This window comes from Benincasa hispida, chromosome 9 (genome assembly GCF_009727055.1).
Source record: "Benincasa hispida cultivar B227 chromosome 9, ASM972705v1, whole genome shotgun sequence".
Taxonomy (NCBI): Eukaryota; Viridiplantae; Streptophyta; class Magnoliopsida; order Cucurbitales; family Cucurbitaceae; genus Benincasa; species Benincasa hispida.
Window position 1 is genome coordinate 77,191,801 of NC_052357.1, and position 16,959 is coordinate 77,208,759.

Below are 16,959 nucleotides of genomic sequence, written 5' to 3' on the forward strand. Positions count from 1 at the left end.
AATAGTCTTAGAATTTTATATCCAGGTACTCTCCACCTCGATCATATCGAAAAGTTTTAATGATTTTATTTAATGTGTTTTCAACTTCAGTCTTGTATTCCTTGAACTTTTCAAGAGCTTTAAACTTATGTTGCATTAAATAAACATACCCATATCTAGAATAATTATCAGTAAAAATGATGAAATATTCAAACCCTCCTTTTGTCTTAATATTCATCGGAACACAGAGATCTGAATGTACAAGTTCTAAGGGTTCTTTGACCCTGTGACCTTTTGTAGTAAAAGATCTTTTAGTCATTTTGCCTTAAAGGCATGACTCACACACAGGTAAGATTTTTTGTTATAACTCGTTTAGAAGTCCATTCTTGACCACTCTCTCAATTTTATTGAGATTTATGTGTCCTAATCTCATGTGCCAATGATGGGCATTTTCTTTAGGAGAAATTTTAAATCTTTCATCATGAGTTGCCACAGCTTTAATCAGTTCAGTATTTAGGAGAGTTTTAGTTGCTAACAATCCTAGCACATATAAATTATCTTCAAGATTAGCACAACAAATATGTACTCCATTACTGTAAATAATACTCCATTATTGTAAACAAACACTTTATTTACTTGAAAATTTATAGAGTAATATTGTTCTATAAGACATTTTACAGAAATCGGGTTCCTTTTGAAGCTTGGAACCTCATATACATTATCTAATAAAACATAAGATTTTTGTAAGTAGAGTCGAAGGCCTCTCACTGCTATAGCTGAGACGACGTGCCCAGTTTCAACACGCATCGTCGTCTACCCAACCTTTAGTTGTTGCTAAGAACTAATTCCCTGAAATGAAGAACAAACATGGTTGGTGGTGTTGGGGTTGATACCCTAAATCTCATAGGGTTCTATAGTTTGTAATTGTATACAAACATTTTATCTATGTCATAAAATATGTGATGTTTTATTTCAAAATTAGTTGCATTAACCACAAACAAATAAACTAACATCCAAGGTTATCTTGTAGCTTAAACATGTATGTAGAGACATATAGGTGGATCATGTTTAGGGATAACCTAAATGATAACCTAAATAGTCTGTAGTAGATGGATAAGGCTGAAAACCTTATCCTAATGACACTACGAGTATGGCCCGTTTTGTAAATTTTACAATTGATGTAAAGTGTTACAAATTATCTGATAGTGATCATTCATGTGGAAACATGTGAGTGAGGATATTATATACAAAGGAGTTTGTATAAGGCTGGATTACGAAATATTTAGTCTCATTATATAACATCGTTCATAACAGAGACTTACATTTCACTAGAATGGTCATAGGTGACATGACCTGAATTCTGAGTGAGTTGTGAACCCTTGCGCATGAGGACGGTCCTTTGATTTGTATGGGTGAAAGTGGCTAGATCGTAGACTCGACAAGCCTACCATTTTGGAAATTCATCTGATTGAAGAGTTGGGAACACAACTACATAAGAAGGAATTCACTCCTTCTCCAACGTCGGGATAAGTAGATAAGTTGCTCCCTCAAGGGCTGATTCTGAAGCTTGAACAATGTGGCGTCACACTCTTTCCTGGCCCGAGAAAAGTTTGGTCATAGTTAGACTATAATTTATTGTTCATTTGAGGGATTATTGGTACTTAATGAGCTATATGTAACTATAAGGGCAAAACGGTAATTTTGACCCAGTTGTAATTACGAGCAATTAGATTTATATTAAATGCCATTAATGAGAGAAAAAAACTATAGGTTATGTGTTATATTTGATATAACATATAGTTTAATATATATTATAGGATAAGGTAGTTATCATATAAATATATATTAAATTGATCTATGAAAGTAAATTAATTAATTTTATTTTATTTTATTTTAAAAATCATTTTGGAAGGGAGTTGTAACTCTCTCCCCCTCTTTTCTCTCTAATACGCGATAGTAGGGTAGGAGAGAGTTCTTATTCTTCTTCCTAGTGTGGTTTCACAAAGGGATATAAATCCATAAAAACGTTATGAGAAAATCTGAATCTCATCACTTCCTCTCATCTCTCTCAAAATCTCTCTCTTCCAAAATAGCCAAAGCCCACAAAACTCCTAGATCCTCACCCAAAGAATACTGAAGCAATCAAGTAGTGGTGTCCATTGTGGGGTTCGAGTTTGTGATTTTTGAAGAAGAGGACACATGAAGAATATCGTTCTTCAAGGGTTAGTTCTCTCATTTCTTTTTTGTTTGCATGTTCTAAATTTATGATTATGCATAACATTTGTACTTTGTAATTTTCATTTTGTGAAAATAAATTTTGGATCAATCTCCACGCTTCCGTTCAAGAACCTTCAAAGATTCCTTCAAGTGGCACCTGAATGTATTATCTAGGCTGGGTCATCATTCTCCACTAAACAAGTCTCCATAACAAGTAAATCATATTTACCTTGCTTGGCCTTCTTCTTTTCTGCCAAGTATTTGGGACAATTCCTCTTCCAGTATCTCTCATGGTTGCTATGGAAGCAGATTCTCTTTGTAACCCTGGCCTTCTTGCCCTTTTGGGTGGCAGCTGGTTGGTTAGCTTTCCCCTTTCTTCTTTTTCCATTTTTTGGTGCAAGAAGAAGAAAGCACACACTTAGTTTAAAATCGAACATTTGTAGAACTTCTTAGAGGATGAAGCAACATTTGCCTCACCCTTTTGTTTCTCGGTTTTTATTAAGTACTGGAAAGTCTATAGCTCTTTTAGCAAAGTGGTCAGGTTAAAGTTAATTATGTTCATAACAGCACCGTTACTGAACTGCATGGAACTTTTAGGTAAAGATTCTAGTATGAAGCTAACCTGACTAACTTCATCGATGACAGACCCATTCATCTTTGCCACGTTGAAGTTGATCATCATGTTGAGAGCGTGTTCTCTAACATATGCCCCTTTTTGCATACGAGTATTTAATATGTTTTTCAGAGTGTCATGTTTGAGTTGTGCGGATGGTTGTCAGAACAACTTCGATTAATGTTCATTAAACACTTTAATAAACCTTAATCAATAATTGCATGCTTGTAGAAAATCTATCTAATTCACCTTTTCAAGTTAGTTCCTAGGTAGGGGTATTTTGTTTCCGTCAGTTTAAATACCTTAGCGTAGATAGAACTAGCCTTAGACAAAATGTTCCTTTTAGATACATTTGCTACAAATTTAAACTTAATTAAAATCAATTTAATCCTATTAAGCTAATTAAAGGATTAAACTAATTTCTAATCTCATTAGAAATGTCATAGTAGGTCTATGTGAATCATGTTTTAAAACTATTTTAAAAAATGTTATTGACCTAAGGTTTGCATGCAATTCCGAATTATTGATTGTAATTCTATTTTCATTTAATTGTAACTTTTATAAAAGAAATGAAATAGCTTAAAATCAATTATTGCATGTGCACGCATATATCGGTAAATTATAACAATTATAAAATAATCTAAAGTAGTAACATACTTCATGCAACTCTATTTCATTACTTAACATATATAACATTTATATAATAAAGTAGTGAAATCATTAATAACATACATTCATCCATATATTCAAACTATATATTATAACACTTATAATATAAATGATACATGACAATGTTATTAATGCATGCAACCATATATTATAACATTTATATTACATGATGTATAAAGCATGCTATAAATTAAATCATGCAACTATATATGTATCATTTATATTATAAATAATGCATGAAAAATGCATAACCTATGGTGAGATTTTACTATATGGCATATTTTATGACATATAAATATATAAAATAAATCATACATCATATGCATAATTTAAAAAAATATATTGGACCGGGATTGAACTCTTAAACAATTAATTAAATTAATATTTATATTAATTTAATTAATAAAAAAATATCTAACTATTTACAAAAATAATAGTCAACTGGTATAATACAAGTTTTGAACCACACGAACCGGGACCGTCCAGCACCTGAACGACCACAAACCGCTTGAACCAAGCGAACTGGACACAAACCAGCCAAGCCATGAATCGAACTGCATGCGGATCGGTTCGTTCTTTCCATCTCGGTTAATTGACACAAACTAATGAGAGAGATCAAGGTCATACAAATCGTAGGGAAAAACCATTTTGTTCCGCCCTAGCGTTGCAATACTACTATATATAAGTCAATGTACAGTTGTGAATTCCTTCGAAACTCCTTGAATTTAGCCTCGTTAGAAATTCACCATAATTATAACGAATGACACATGACATTGAATTACAGACTCTATAACTTTAATTATGCCCAAAACACAGGGCCCTTATAAACCAATTGTAAAATAAAGCAGTAAAACCAAAGTCCAATCCCGAAATATCCAGAAATTGTAATATATTCAACATCCATTCATCATGTGAAAAAATTCAGAATGCAACCCACCAATTCTATAAAATCAATATGGAAAAAATAAAAAAATTAGGACCAAAATCACGCTCTAATACCAATTAAAGAAACCCTAAGGTCCACTTTGGAAGCGGGGATCGGTCCCAAATTATTTTTCACATAATAAAAATTTACAAAACCTAAATTATGCATCACAATAAAAAAATTCAAATCATGCTTTAAGAGAAAAAGAGACAATAATTTCATACCCTTTATCACGAAATCCTCTTCTCCACGAATGATCAACCACGATCTAAAAAACTAAGGCACCACCATAAGTGAGACCTTTGTATTCTCTTTTGGGATGAGAATCTCTAAGAGTGTGTGGGCTATGAGATTTTGGAAAAGTGAAGAAAATAATTTTTTAGAGAGCAAGGGAGGATTCTTGAAAAAATTTCAGATGGAGTTTTTCTTGGAAGAGTCTATGAAGAAGACAATCGATAAAACGAAAAAAATCATCCTGCATGAAAAAACCTCCCACTTCCACGTTGATTGAGAGAATTAAGGGTAGAGAGTTGTAACTCCCTCCCCTTAATTTGAAATTTAAATTTAAAATAAATATAAATAATATATATATAATATATATATATATATATATATATATATATATATTATATATATAATAACTAACTTATTATGTGTATATATAACTATATGTTATATCAAATATAACATATAACTTATAATGTATCAAATATGTTATTTCCTCAATTAATTTGAACAATTCAAATTAATCATGTTGAGCTACATAGAGAACCTTATAGACCCATAGATTGAAGCTTCAATCGTACTTGGATAATTAATTAAACTCTTTAATTAAATTATCCAACATCCATTAACTGTTGGCCACTCTACTAAAGACCGACAACTGCACTCTTTGTACTACAGAGTTCCTATGTCTATTGGATATAACCAATTAACGATGTGACTTCATAAATTGCTCACAAGTACAACTGGGCCAAAATTATCGTTTTGCCCTGTAATTACATCTAACTTTTTAAGTACCACTGATTCATCTAATGAACAGTAAGTTATAGTCCAACTATGACCAAACCTCTCTCGGTCCAAGAGATGGTGTGGTACTATATTGTTCCTAGAACCAATCCTTAAAAAAGAAATTTATCTACTTACTAGACGCTAGGGAAAGAGTGAATTCCGTCTTATGTAGTTGTGTTACTAGCTCCTAAATTAGACGAATCCCCAAAATGGTAGGCTTATTAAGTCAGCGATCTAGCCACTTTCACCCATACAAATCAAAAGACCACTTTTATAGGTCGGAGTTCACAACTCATTTAGGATTCAGATCATGTAAACTATGGTCATCCTGGTGAAATGCAAATCTTTATTATGAACGACGTTATATAATAAGACTAGTATTTTCATGGTTCGGTCTTATACAGACTCCTTTGTATAAAATATCCCCACTTACATGTCGCTACGTGAATGATCAGGATCGTATCATTTATAACACTTTATAATAATTGTAACATCTACAAAGCAGATCATATTTGTAATGTCACTAGGATAAGGTACACAGTCCTATCGATCTACAACAGACCATTTGAGTTATCATTAGTCCTATCGATCTACAACAGACCATTTGAGTTATCATTTAAACACGATCCATCTGTAGGTCTTTACATACATGTTTAAGCTACAAATGATACTTGGATGTTCGTTTATTGGTTTATGGATTAATGCTACTAAATATTGAATAAAATATCTCATATTTTTATTAAATAAATAAAATGTTTGTATAGTATAATTACAAACTACATGAACCATGAGATTTAGGACATCAACCCCAATAGATATAATATGAATAATAAATATGGTAACTTGTTTATAGAGAGTAAAGTATATCTTTATTAACTTAGGCCCATTTAGTAATCATCTACTTTATTGTTTTTATTTTTGAAAATGAAGCTTATGTCATCCACACCTCTCACAATGATTTGCATTTTTTTTAACAATGGTTAAATTTTTAACCAAATTAAAAAAAAAAAAAAAAAGCAACTTTTTGAAAGTTATTTTTTTTTAGTTCTCAAAATTTGCCTTATTTCTTTAAATCATGGGTAAAAAGTAGACAATAACGAAGAAATTTGGAGGTAGAAATAGTATCTATATGTTTAATTTTAAAAAACAAAAACTACATATAAAATGGTTACCAAACGAGACCTTAAATTTTTTATTATTTGTTTTTTTTTAATTTTACTTTTATAAATTTGTCATCGACTTTTCATCTGAAATTAAACTTCTACAAATTTATAAGCATCAATATTTTAACTTTCCGTCTTCATGTGATGAAAATACCGATGGAATACTGATTACAATAGATGTTTTTTAAAAACATTATAAAGCCAAGCAAATGTTAAAATGTCTTTAAATTAACAAATAAACATTTGTGATATATATTGTATTGATATTGTTATTGTTTTTTTTCTATGTTTGTTCGTTTTTTTCCCAAAATAAACATATTTGTGTTTTATATATACTTCTTTCGAAATATTAATTTTACGTTGTACGTGGATATTAATAGAAATTTAAAAATATCGTACATATTATTATTTTTATTATTTTAAAGCCAATCCAAGTGAACGAAACCAAATAAAAATTATTCCAATCGAAGTGACCAATCATTTTTCCCGTCGTATATATATAATCTTCAAGGGTATAATATATTTTTAATATCTAAGATTTGTATAGTCGCAACCTTTTCAAAACTAAAAGATTTGATTTAGTTTTATTTGATTTCTTTAGATTTAAAATTAACATATTTTGTTCGAAGGTTTGTATTTTACTTCTATTTACTTCTAAAGTTTCAGAAAGATTTTTAATTAAGTATAAAATGTAAATCATTTACTGTTAGGGAATATATGGACTTCCTTAAGTATAAAATGTAATTAATTTGAATATTTATTTTTACAAATTTTTATATTTCCAAAAAATATTCGTGAATATGTGTAATCTATCAATATATAAATTAAATTGAAATATCGATATTGATGACATATTGACATAAACTTCATAAAACCAACGTACGGCCACAGTGTCGAACAAATCAGAAAGCTGTCCAATCGTAGACTGACACGTGTTTGAGTAGAAGAAACGCAAGTCAGCTTGCGTATTGAAAAGTTAATTGGCTAATCAGCAGTTCCCTTTTAGGAATCAGCATAACAATTGGGCGAAAGTACCGAACAAACAACGTAATTTCAATTCTTCCCCAAAATTCTTCCTAATTAATTTATCGTCAAATATTTCCACTTTTGCAACCCCGAGCGATTTGCCAAGTCAATGGGTTAATTTTTGGTTGAAAAAAAAAATATATATTATTTTTATCATTGCACTATAAAGTCCTTTTAAATTTAGCTTATATATTTTTAAGTTTAAAATATCGTTTTTATTTCTATACTCCGAAATTTGTTCATTTAGTCTGACTTTTAATAAACCTTAAATATAGTTCATAATGTTTAGTTTAAGAGGACTTTAAAAAATAGAAAATAAAATAATTTATTTACACAAAATATAGTAAAATTTAATCTTTTTTATAGAGGCTAATAGAAACTTATCAGTGTAGTGATAGAAACTAATGGAATTGATACTATGTGATAGACGCTGATAAAAATCTATTAGTGTCTCTCAATGTTTTTCCTTTTTTTTTTGTCACTTGCGTAAATAGTTTGACATTTTTTTTTTCCATATGTGAAAATTTTTCTTTAGTTTATTGTTATTTTTTTTTTAAAAAAAGAATTTTTTTGTTATCTCTAACATTTATATTATAAATTTTGAAAACATATTCACATATTTTATCTGATTGCATGAAAATTGTTATTATTATTAATCGATATAGATAAAAGTTGATTTTGCTAGACTAAATTTTGAAAGTACAGAAACTAAAATTGAACAAACTTTAAAGTATGTAGACCAAAATGCTATTTTGACCTATTCTTAAATATTATATTTCAATCCATATATTTTAGATAAATCTTAAATTTAATATCTACTACTAATTTCTTGTTATTTCTTTTTTAAAAAAATTATCATCCATTAGCATTTTTACTATAAAACTTTGAAACACATTCACACATCATAATTTGTTGCATGAAATTATCATTATTGTCGAACCAAATTCTATAAAAATTATTGGATTGACTAAAATCAAGATATATTAAAAGTACGTATATTAAAATTGGACGTATAAAAATATAGTATAAAACTAAACAAACTCCAAATTACGATGATTAATATAATATTTTAAGAGAAAAAAATTGAACCATTAATTTATTTAGTTCGATGAAGAGTAAGGAGATTCGAAGCACGAAACTTCGATCAATAATATTTTCATTTGTCAAGTTTGAAACATTAAAATTACACATTTACTCGTATTTTTGTATCTGAAGTTATTCTAAACTTTAATAAGATTTAGTTATTGGCTACTATAAATATATTTAGCCCCCTTTTTTGTCACACGTATGGCAATAATATAGTCATTTGAATATTTTTTTGGTCCATCGTGATATACTGTTATTAATAAATTACATATATCAAGAAAAAAAAAATCAGGAGAATTCAAATAATTTTTAAAATATTGAAATTCCAATGTGATATTAGAGTGTGTAAGGTTAAAGATGTCCTTCTCGTCTTTAATTTGTGGACAATTTTATCCTCCGGTTTGTACCCACTTTATTTATCAATTTTAAAATTCAGTTCATTTTATAAATTTTCCATGAGGGTTGAAGATTACCTACGGGGTAAAATTATCCATTCTGATTCTTTACTTATTTTCTAATAATTTTATATTAATAATATTTTAAAACAACATAATTTTGGTTAACATTTTAATGAATGGTAGTTGAAGTTTATTCAATTTTAATTTTTATATTTTTAAATGTCCAATTCTAGATAATATATTCTCTATAAATTTCAAATTTAGTTCGTACAATTAATTTATTGGATTTTTAAGTTATTTACGAAAATTTTCACTAAAAAATTTAAAAACATGTTCACATATTACGTTTTTCATGAATATTAATTATATCATTGTTTAGTTACTTTTCATAAAATTTAATTTTTTAGAGAGTAAATTTAATATTTATTAAAAATACATCAACTAAAATTAATATTTAAACTTATATAAATGACTAAAATAATATTTTAATTTTTTTTTAAAAAAGGTAACATTTATGTAGAAAACATGAAATGTATTTTCAAACATAGAAATAAGTTTAAAATGGTACTAAAATTGCATGATCAAAGATTCAAATCATATTCAAATAGATGATAATATTTCAAATATATAAAAGAATATTAAATTTGTATCATATGCAATTTCAGATTTTTTTTTTTTTGAATTAATGAAATAGAAAAATTATCGTTGTGATTTTTGTGAACAAATAATAATTTATATATAAGTAAGACAGATTTTCATAAATAGAAAGATATAAAACTATTTATAGAAATAGAAAAAAAAAATCAGTAATAAATTTTTATTGACCTCTCTCTATGATTTACATTTTTATAAGAGAGAGAAATTTTACATTTTTAACGAATATATTAATAAAATATTGAACTAATATTCCGAAAAGTACTCCCTCTATTGCTAATGCAATTTTGCAGGTCACGGGCTTCGGACCGAAGCATTTATGAGGATATCAATATTCGCAGCAACTTATATCGCAATATTTTTCTGCCTAAAAAAATCGTAATATTTAATTCAATTGAATTGAATGCTCAATTAAAATTAGATAATACCATTTTAAAGCATTTATTTTTTTTTCTTTTTTCTTTTTGGGTTTGATTTTTAATCTAAAGTGTTGATATAACTAATGAACTTTTCTTCAAATAATATTTGTATGTTTTTCCTTTTTTTTTTTACTAAAATATTATGTATATTTTAAGTTTCGTTTCATTTTAATTATTATATTTTCAGGGATCCCATTTTAGTTGATGCATTTTTAATCAATCTTAAATTTAATCATTTAAAGTCTTTCATACAATAAAAAATATCATAGGAACATATTTCCACAATTATGAAGGGGATGTATTTTTTTCTTTTTGAAAAAAAAAATAAATAAACTAGCCGCAATAGTTGAATAACTAAAATTAGACATTTGAAAATAAAATGGTAGAGAACCTAAAGTACATAGACCAAATAGACCAAAATGATGGTACATTTTTTTAGTTATATAGAAATTCATTGCATTTAGTATTTTTAATGTAATAAAATAATATATTATTTTATTTCATGGACGTCATTCTTAAAAAATCATTTTTCAATCACCATCCTTGTTTCGTGAAAAAATGCTTGATTGAACAATTGCAAGTCAAGAAAAACTTATAATTTAGGTATTTTAAATTGTCGTGGAGTTTATTGTATCTTTCTATCTCGTCTTTATTTCTTATTTCCTCATGGCCAACATGAGCATGATTCAATTGACGTGAATATGTACTATAGACCTCGATATTTGAGGTTCGATCCTCCATCCTTTAATATATTGTAACCCCCTTCCCTCTCCCCCAACTAAAAATTGAACATCATTCTATTGCAGTTAATTATAGATGTCCATTTTTTCGTGGGACTAGTCCCTAGCAGAGTGGGAAATCCCTATTTAGACGGGAAGTGGGAGAGAAAGTGGGAAAGAAAATTTCCTACCAGCTAAATGGAGATGGGGATCCTCAACCCTTCATATCCAGATGCGTATAAAGACATGTATATGTTTGAATCATTTTAAACTATTGTGTATATATAACGATATTGTATCAATGATTTGATATGTTTGAACCATTTTTAAAGTATGGATGATTAAATAATTTAATATGAATTTAGTTTAATTTAAGAGGTTTTAGAACTTTTCGTGGGGAATTAATCTCGAGAATTTAGGGGAATCAATCATTTAAACAACTATCTCATCGAACCTTTTCTTTTAAAAAAAATCATTTCTTTCACTTTTTACTAAAAAATCTTATTGGGAATCTGACCTTGCGAACTTATTGCAATGGAGAATGAAATGAGGGGTGGAGACTAGAGATGTCGGGGATTGTGGCGGAGATTTCCCACGGAGAATTTGTGGGGATTGGATTCTTCTAGAGAAAAATTTTATGCTTATTTTTGTTTTAATGTAACTTATTTATATTTAATCGTTTTTAAATCCATTATAAACTAAACAAAATATTATTATCAAAAGAGTTATTCCAATACATTTTTTATTTAAATAAAATACTGTAACATTTTATTATAAACTTAATAATATTTAAATATTCGATCCCACAATTTGTTAAGGGTAAATTTTATATTACAATATTATAGTCTAACCTTCAATCTATATATTACAAGTTGAAAATATTACAACATTCTTGATCTCAAAAATATAAAAGTCTTAGATATTATAACGTTTAGAAATGTATAAAAAGTTGTGAAAATTAGAAAATAACTATATTGTTCTATTATGATTTTTGTAAAGTAAATAATAAAAAATAAAGATATATATATATATATATTATAAACTTGAAATGTGAGTTGTTGTTGTTATTATTATTATGTGTGTATGTATATATGTATTTTATGTGTGTGTTATATTCATCGGGGTGGGGTGGACGTGGGGAATCGAAGTTGAGGAATGTATTCACCGTTCTCGTCCATATGTTAGTCAACGGGGAGAAAATTCTCCTCATTCCCTCTCCCATCCAATCAAGAATTCTTCACCCCATTCGGGACAAGTCCCTATGAGATCCATGGACATCTCTAGTGTAGACAGGTCGAAGAACCGAGTCATTAATAAAAATCGTATTAGCAGCGATGGAGCCAGAAATTTCTTATAGGGAGCACTGTGTAATTAAATAAACTGTAATATATATATATATATATATATATTATATATATATAATATATATATATATTTATAGCTCCATAAATTAACTAATTTAATACATATTACAACTGTCTCTATAAGTTTTCATGTTTTCAAGTCGATCTAAATTTCTTGAATTGAAAAATATTGATTACAATGCGATAAGGATATTGTTGTAGATATGCTCTACGAACTTGATCTTAAAACATTATTATTATATTTAAAATTTTAGTTCTTAGATCAGAATCTACAGGTAGTCCTTGTAGTCAGAATCAAAGCTATGTTTTTTTTTTTCCTCCCTCAAGATGATGACTATGTGGTTTCTGTTGTTATTTTAAAAGAAAATATCTCTTCATATATGATATAGACCCTACAAAGTATTATCAATAAAAGTATTATAATTTACTATATAGATTTAAAAGTACGAAAATTAAAAAGAATGAAAAAAATTTGAAAACTTACACTAAGAATTTTTTCCTATCTGGATATTTTTTTCCCAACGCATCCATTTTCGTTGGCATATACGTATTTTTTCCCGATGAAAATTAAATGCGTCGGTCAAAATATAGCAACGTGGACATTTTTTTTAAAAAAATGATGCCGACAAAATATGTGTTGGCAAAATACATTAAAAAAACCCACACTATTTCTTCCCCCCACTTTTCCTTTTTCCCCCTTTTCCCCCTTTTCCAAACCAACTTCTACCCCCCAATTTCCTTTTCGTTTCCCCCCTCCCCACCCCCTTTCCCCCGCCCGACCCCACTTTCCCCCTTCGCAACCCCGCCCTCGTCACTTCCTTCCCCCACTCCTCTTGTCACTTCCTTTTCCTTGCCTCACCTCCCCCTCCAGACCTCACTCTTCCATCCCCTTTTACATTCCCATTCCCTTCAATTTTTTTACACAGATGACTGTCGCTCCAACGTCAAATGTCGTCGCACGCCATTGCACACTACCACTGCACACACTGGTTGGTTCTCCTTCTTTTTGCTTTTTTCTAACAAATGTGTCTATGGGTTATGTTTATGTTATTATTTTGATAAGGAGTTTTGTTTTTAATAAAATTGATGATAAATCAATTTAAAATAAGCTTTTAGTTGTTCTGTTTTTTCCCTCTTTTTTTAAAGATGGATTTATGTATTTATTTCAAATTGAAATTAGGATATTAATTTGTTTATGAATGAAATTGTTATTCTATATTTGGTTTGTATGGATGGATATAATGAAGGATGGATTATTTGTGTATTTTGGTTTTGGTTTTGTATATGAGATTCATTTGTTAATATTAAAGTTTAATCTTTCCTTTTTATGGATATACTATGCTTTAAGTTTTAAAATTGAATTTCTAAGGATATTTAATTGTCACACCCCATCCCGAGCCCGCCTCTTGAGCCTGAGGGGAGGCATGAGGACGACAGATACCACCCTTTTGTAATACATACTGTCCATCTGAACCTTTTACACTCAATAAACTTTAAGTCAAGAATAAAGACAACTGTTTGACTAAACTCATTTTATTACAAACAGTATAATGTTTATACAAATCTCATACTTAATTACAAAGTTTACATCAACAACTCTAAAAGGAAGTGTAGCTGTGGTGTGGCAGACCTTGATCTTAACAGTACTTTGGAACTCCTCAACCTCCGCTACCTGGGGAGGAGGGGGTGAAGGAACTCTTATTCAAGAGTACCTACGAGCGGAAGCGAGTCTTTCCAATTCATTGTGACAGAATTACCGCATATATATTCAAACATACTTTCATAATGCTAAAGGGATCAAGAAATCATACCGGATGAAGATTTCTTCTTCATAGCAAGTCTGAAGCCCAACTGTCTACCTCAAACAATCACCACTCGAACAGAAGGAACCGGAAAAGACAACACCACTCAGAGCCCTCAATATTCTTGAGTGAGAATCCAAAGTGTGGGCTTTGTTCGGATTTGGTAGAGGCAAGGAGGAAGAGATACCGTACACAACAATCAAACAAGTGGGAGATGCGGTCGTCTATCGCATAGACAATATGCTTGATTGTTTAGGTGAAGTATACGATCGTGTAGTAAAAGTAAACAATCGCCTATACGATCGTGTAAGAAAAGGTAAACAATCGTCTAAACGATTATATAGGAAAAGGGTAAGCGATCGTCCAAAACGATCGTGTAGGAAAAACTAAGCAATCGTCTATACGATCGTTTAGTAAATACCGGGAGCACGATCGCTTAGGAAAAAGATAAATGATCGTTTAGGTAATAGCGCATGATGGTGTAATCGGTATGCGATCGCTTAGCAATATCGTATATGTAAGTGATCGTGCAGTCCTATCGTATAGGCACTGATTTTCTAAACGACGACACTATCGTTTTCACAATATCCGCGCACATTAAGATCAACACATCGTTTGCTATTTATAATGCACTCACACGTTATTTTAAACGAAGAGGTGTCTTCCCATTTCCTTTATAATTGTCAAATGAATGTGATCTTATCACATTCATAACTTATAAATTAATATCAAATATTAATTATAATATTTTTTCATCTACTAGATATAAATCATATTTATATCCAATTTCCTCCAAATTAATGTATTCATACATAAAGTTAATTATATCATATTTAATTAACTCGTTCAATTATATCATATATAATCGAACTCCCTATTGTCAATTTGAATATTTCAAATTGACCCAAAAACTGACTCTCAACTTGTATCCAAGCTACCAAGGGGACCTTATGGACCTATGGCTCGAAATTCCAATGGTACGTGAATAGCTGACTAAACTCTTTAGTCACGATATCCACCATCCGTTAACTGCCAAGCATTCTACAAAGACCGACAATTGAATTCTTCTTGCCATAGATATATTTCTATGTCCATTGGATATAACCAATCATCAGTATGATGAAATTCATAGATGCTCGTAATTAAGCAGCCCAATTTACCGTTTTGCCCCTATAATTACATCTTCCTCCTTAAGTACCACTGATCTCTCTAATGAACAATATTACATAGTCCTACTATGTGTGAACACCTCTCAGGCCATGAGAAGGTGCGTGGCGCCACATCATTCAAGCCCTGCAATCAGCCCTTAAGGGAGCTATCTATCTACTTACCCCAGCCTCGGGGAAGGAGTGAATTCCATCTTGTGTAGCTGAGTTCCCAACTTCCAAATCAGACGAATCCCCAAAATGGTAGGTTTGAGTTGGCGTTCTGGCCACTCGCACCCATGCAAATCAAAGGACCGCCCTCAATGGCAGGAGTTCCCAACTCACTCAGGATTGAGGTCATGTTACCTATGGTCATCCTAGTGAAGTGAAGTCTCAGTTATGAACGGTGTTATATAACGAGACGTTAACACTTCGTGGTTAGGTCTTATACAAACTCTTTGTATAGGATGCCTTCAATCGCATGTCCTCTACACGAATGATCAGGATCAAACCATTTGTGACAAGTCACAAAACTTGTGACCATTCCACAAAGCGAGCCGCATCCGTAGCGTTACCAGGATAAGGTTTCTTTTCTATATTCATATACTACGGACCATTTTGGTTATCACTCAAGACATGATCCACTTGTATGCCACCACATACATGCTTGAGTCACATACTGTCACACCCCCTCCTAGATTATCCTTTTAATTTGGATGAGGATATGACCGTGGTAGTTACCAACCCTACTGCCAGTACCCACCACCAAAAACTTCTAATCTTAAATACCAAACTATTTAATACATTGGTAGTATACGTATAAAGCAAGCCTCCCTTAAGGTTCTACGAAGATTCATAAACACATGCATACAGCCACGACATAACATCTATGAACAAAATATTCACAAATGGCCCAAACATTCCTAACAAAGCCCTAGTCCCTTCAAAACATGTGTACATAAACAAGCCATCAACCTAAGTTCTTCTGAACAAGCCGGGCTTTTCAGTGGCAAGCAGTAGCAGGATCAACCTTGAGAAATCTGACCGCTACCTGAAAAGGAAAACATTTGAAAACGTGAACTAGAAGCCCAGTGAATGACTTAATAAAAAACATAAATCTCATGCTTAAAATGAAAGCTCGAAAACATAATTCTGGAACTAAAATACACCAAGAAAACGTGTACACAAAACCTTTAAAACCACCATTAAACGTCATTATTCCTTAGTTGAGAATGAGCATACACCACTCTAGCTCCCAACGTCTATTACCGGCCAAGAGACCCATACTTCGGCCTCCCTTTGCTGGTATATAGCCTAGGAGATCCATACTTCGACCTCCCTTTATCCTTAGTTGAAAGTGAACTACTAGATCTAACCCTCAATGTCAACCTTAGTCGGGGAGAACCCTTTTGCTCAATCCCTCAACGTCAACCTTATTCGGGGAGAACCCTTTTGCTCAATCCCTCAACGTCAACCTTAGTAGGGGAGAACTCTTCTGCTCAATCCCTCAACGTCAACCTTAGTCGGGGAGAACCCTTTTGGTCAATCCCTCAACATCGTATTACCAACGTGCACGTGGTGTTTTCTATGTACCATCAACACCTTAGGTACATTTATTTAGATACCTTCCTTACCTTCAGTATCTGGCTCACTTAAGCTATCAAGTTCTTGAAGAGCATTAAAAGAATAGTTTTCAAATATAGCATAGAAACTCTTTAGAATACCTTCCCTACCTTCAGTATCCCTTTTCATTATGTTTAGAAATACCA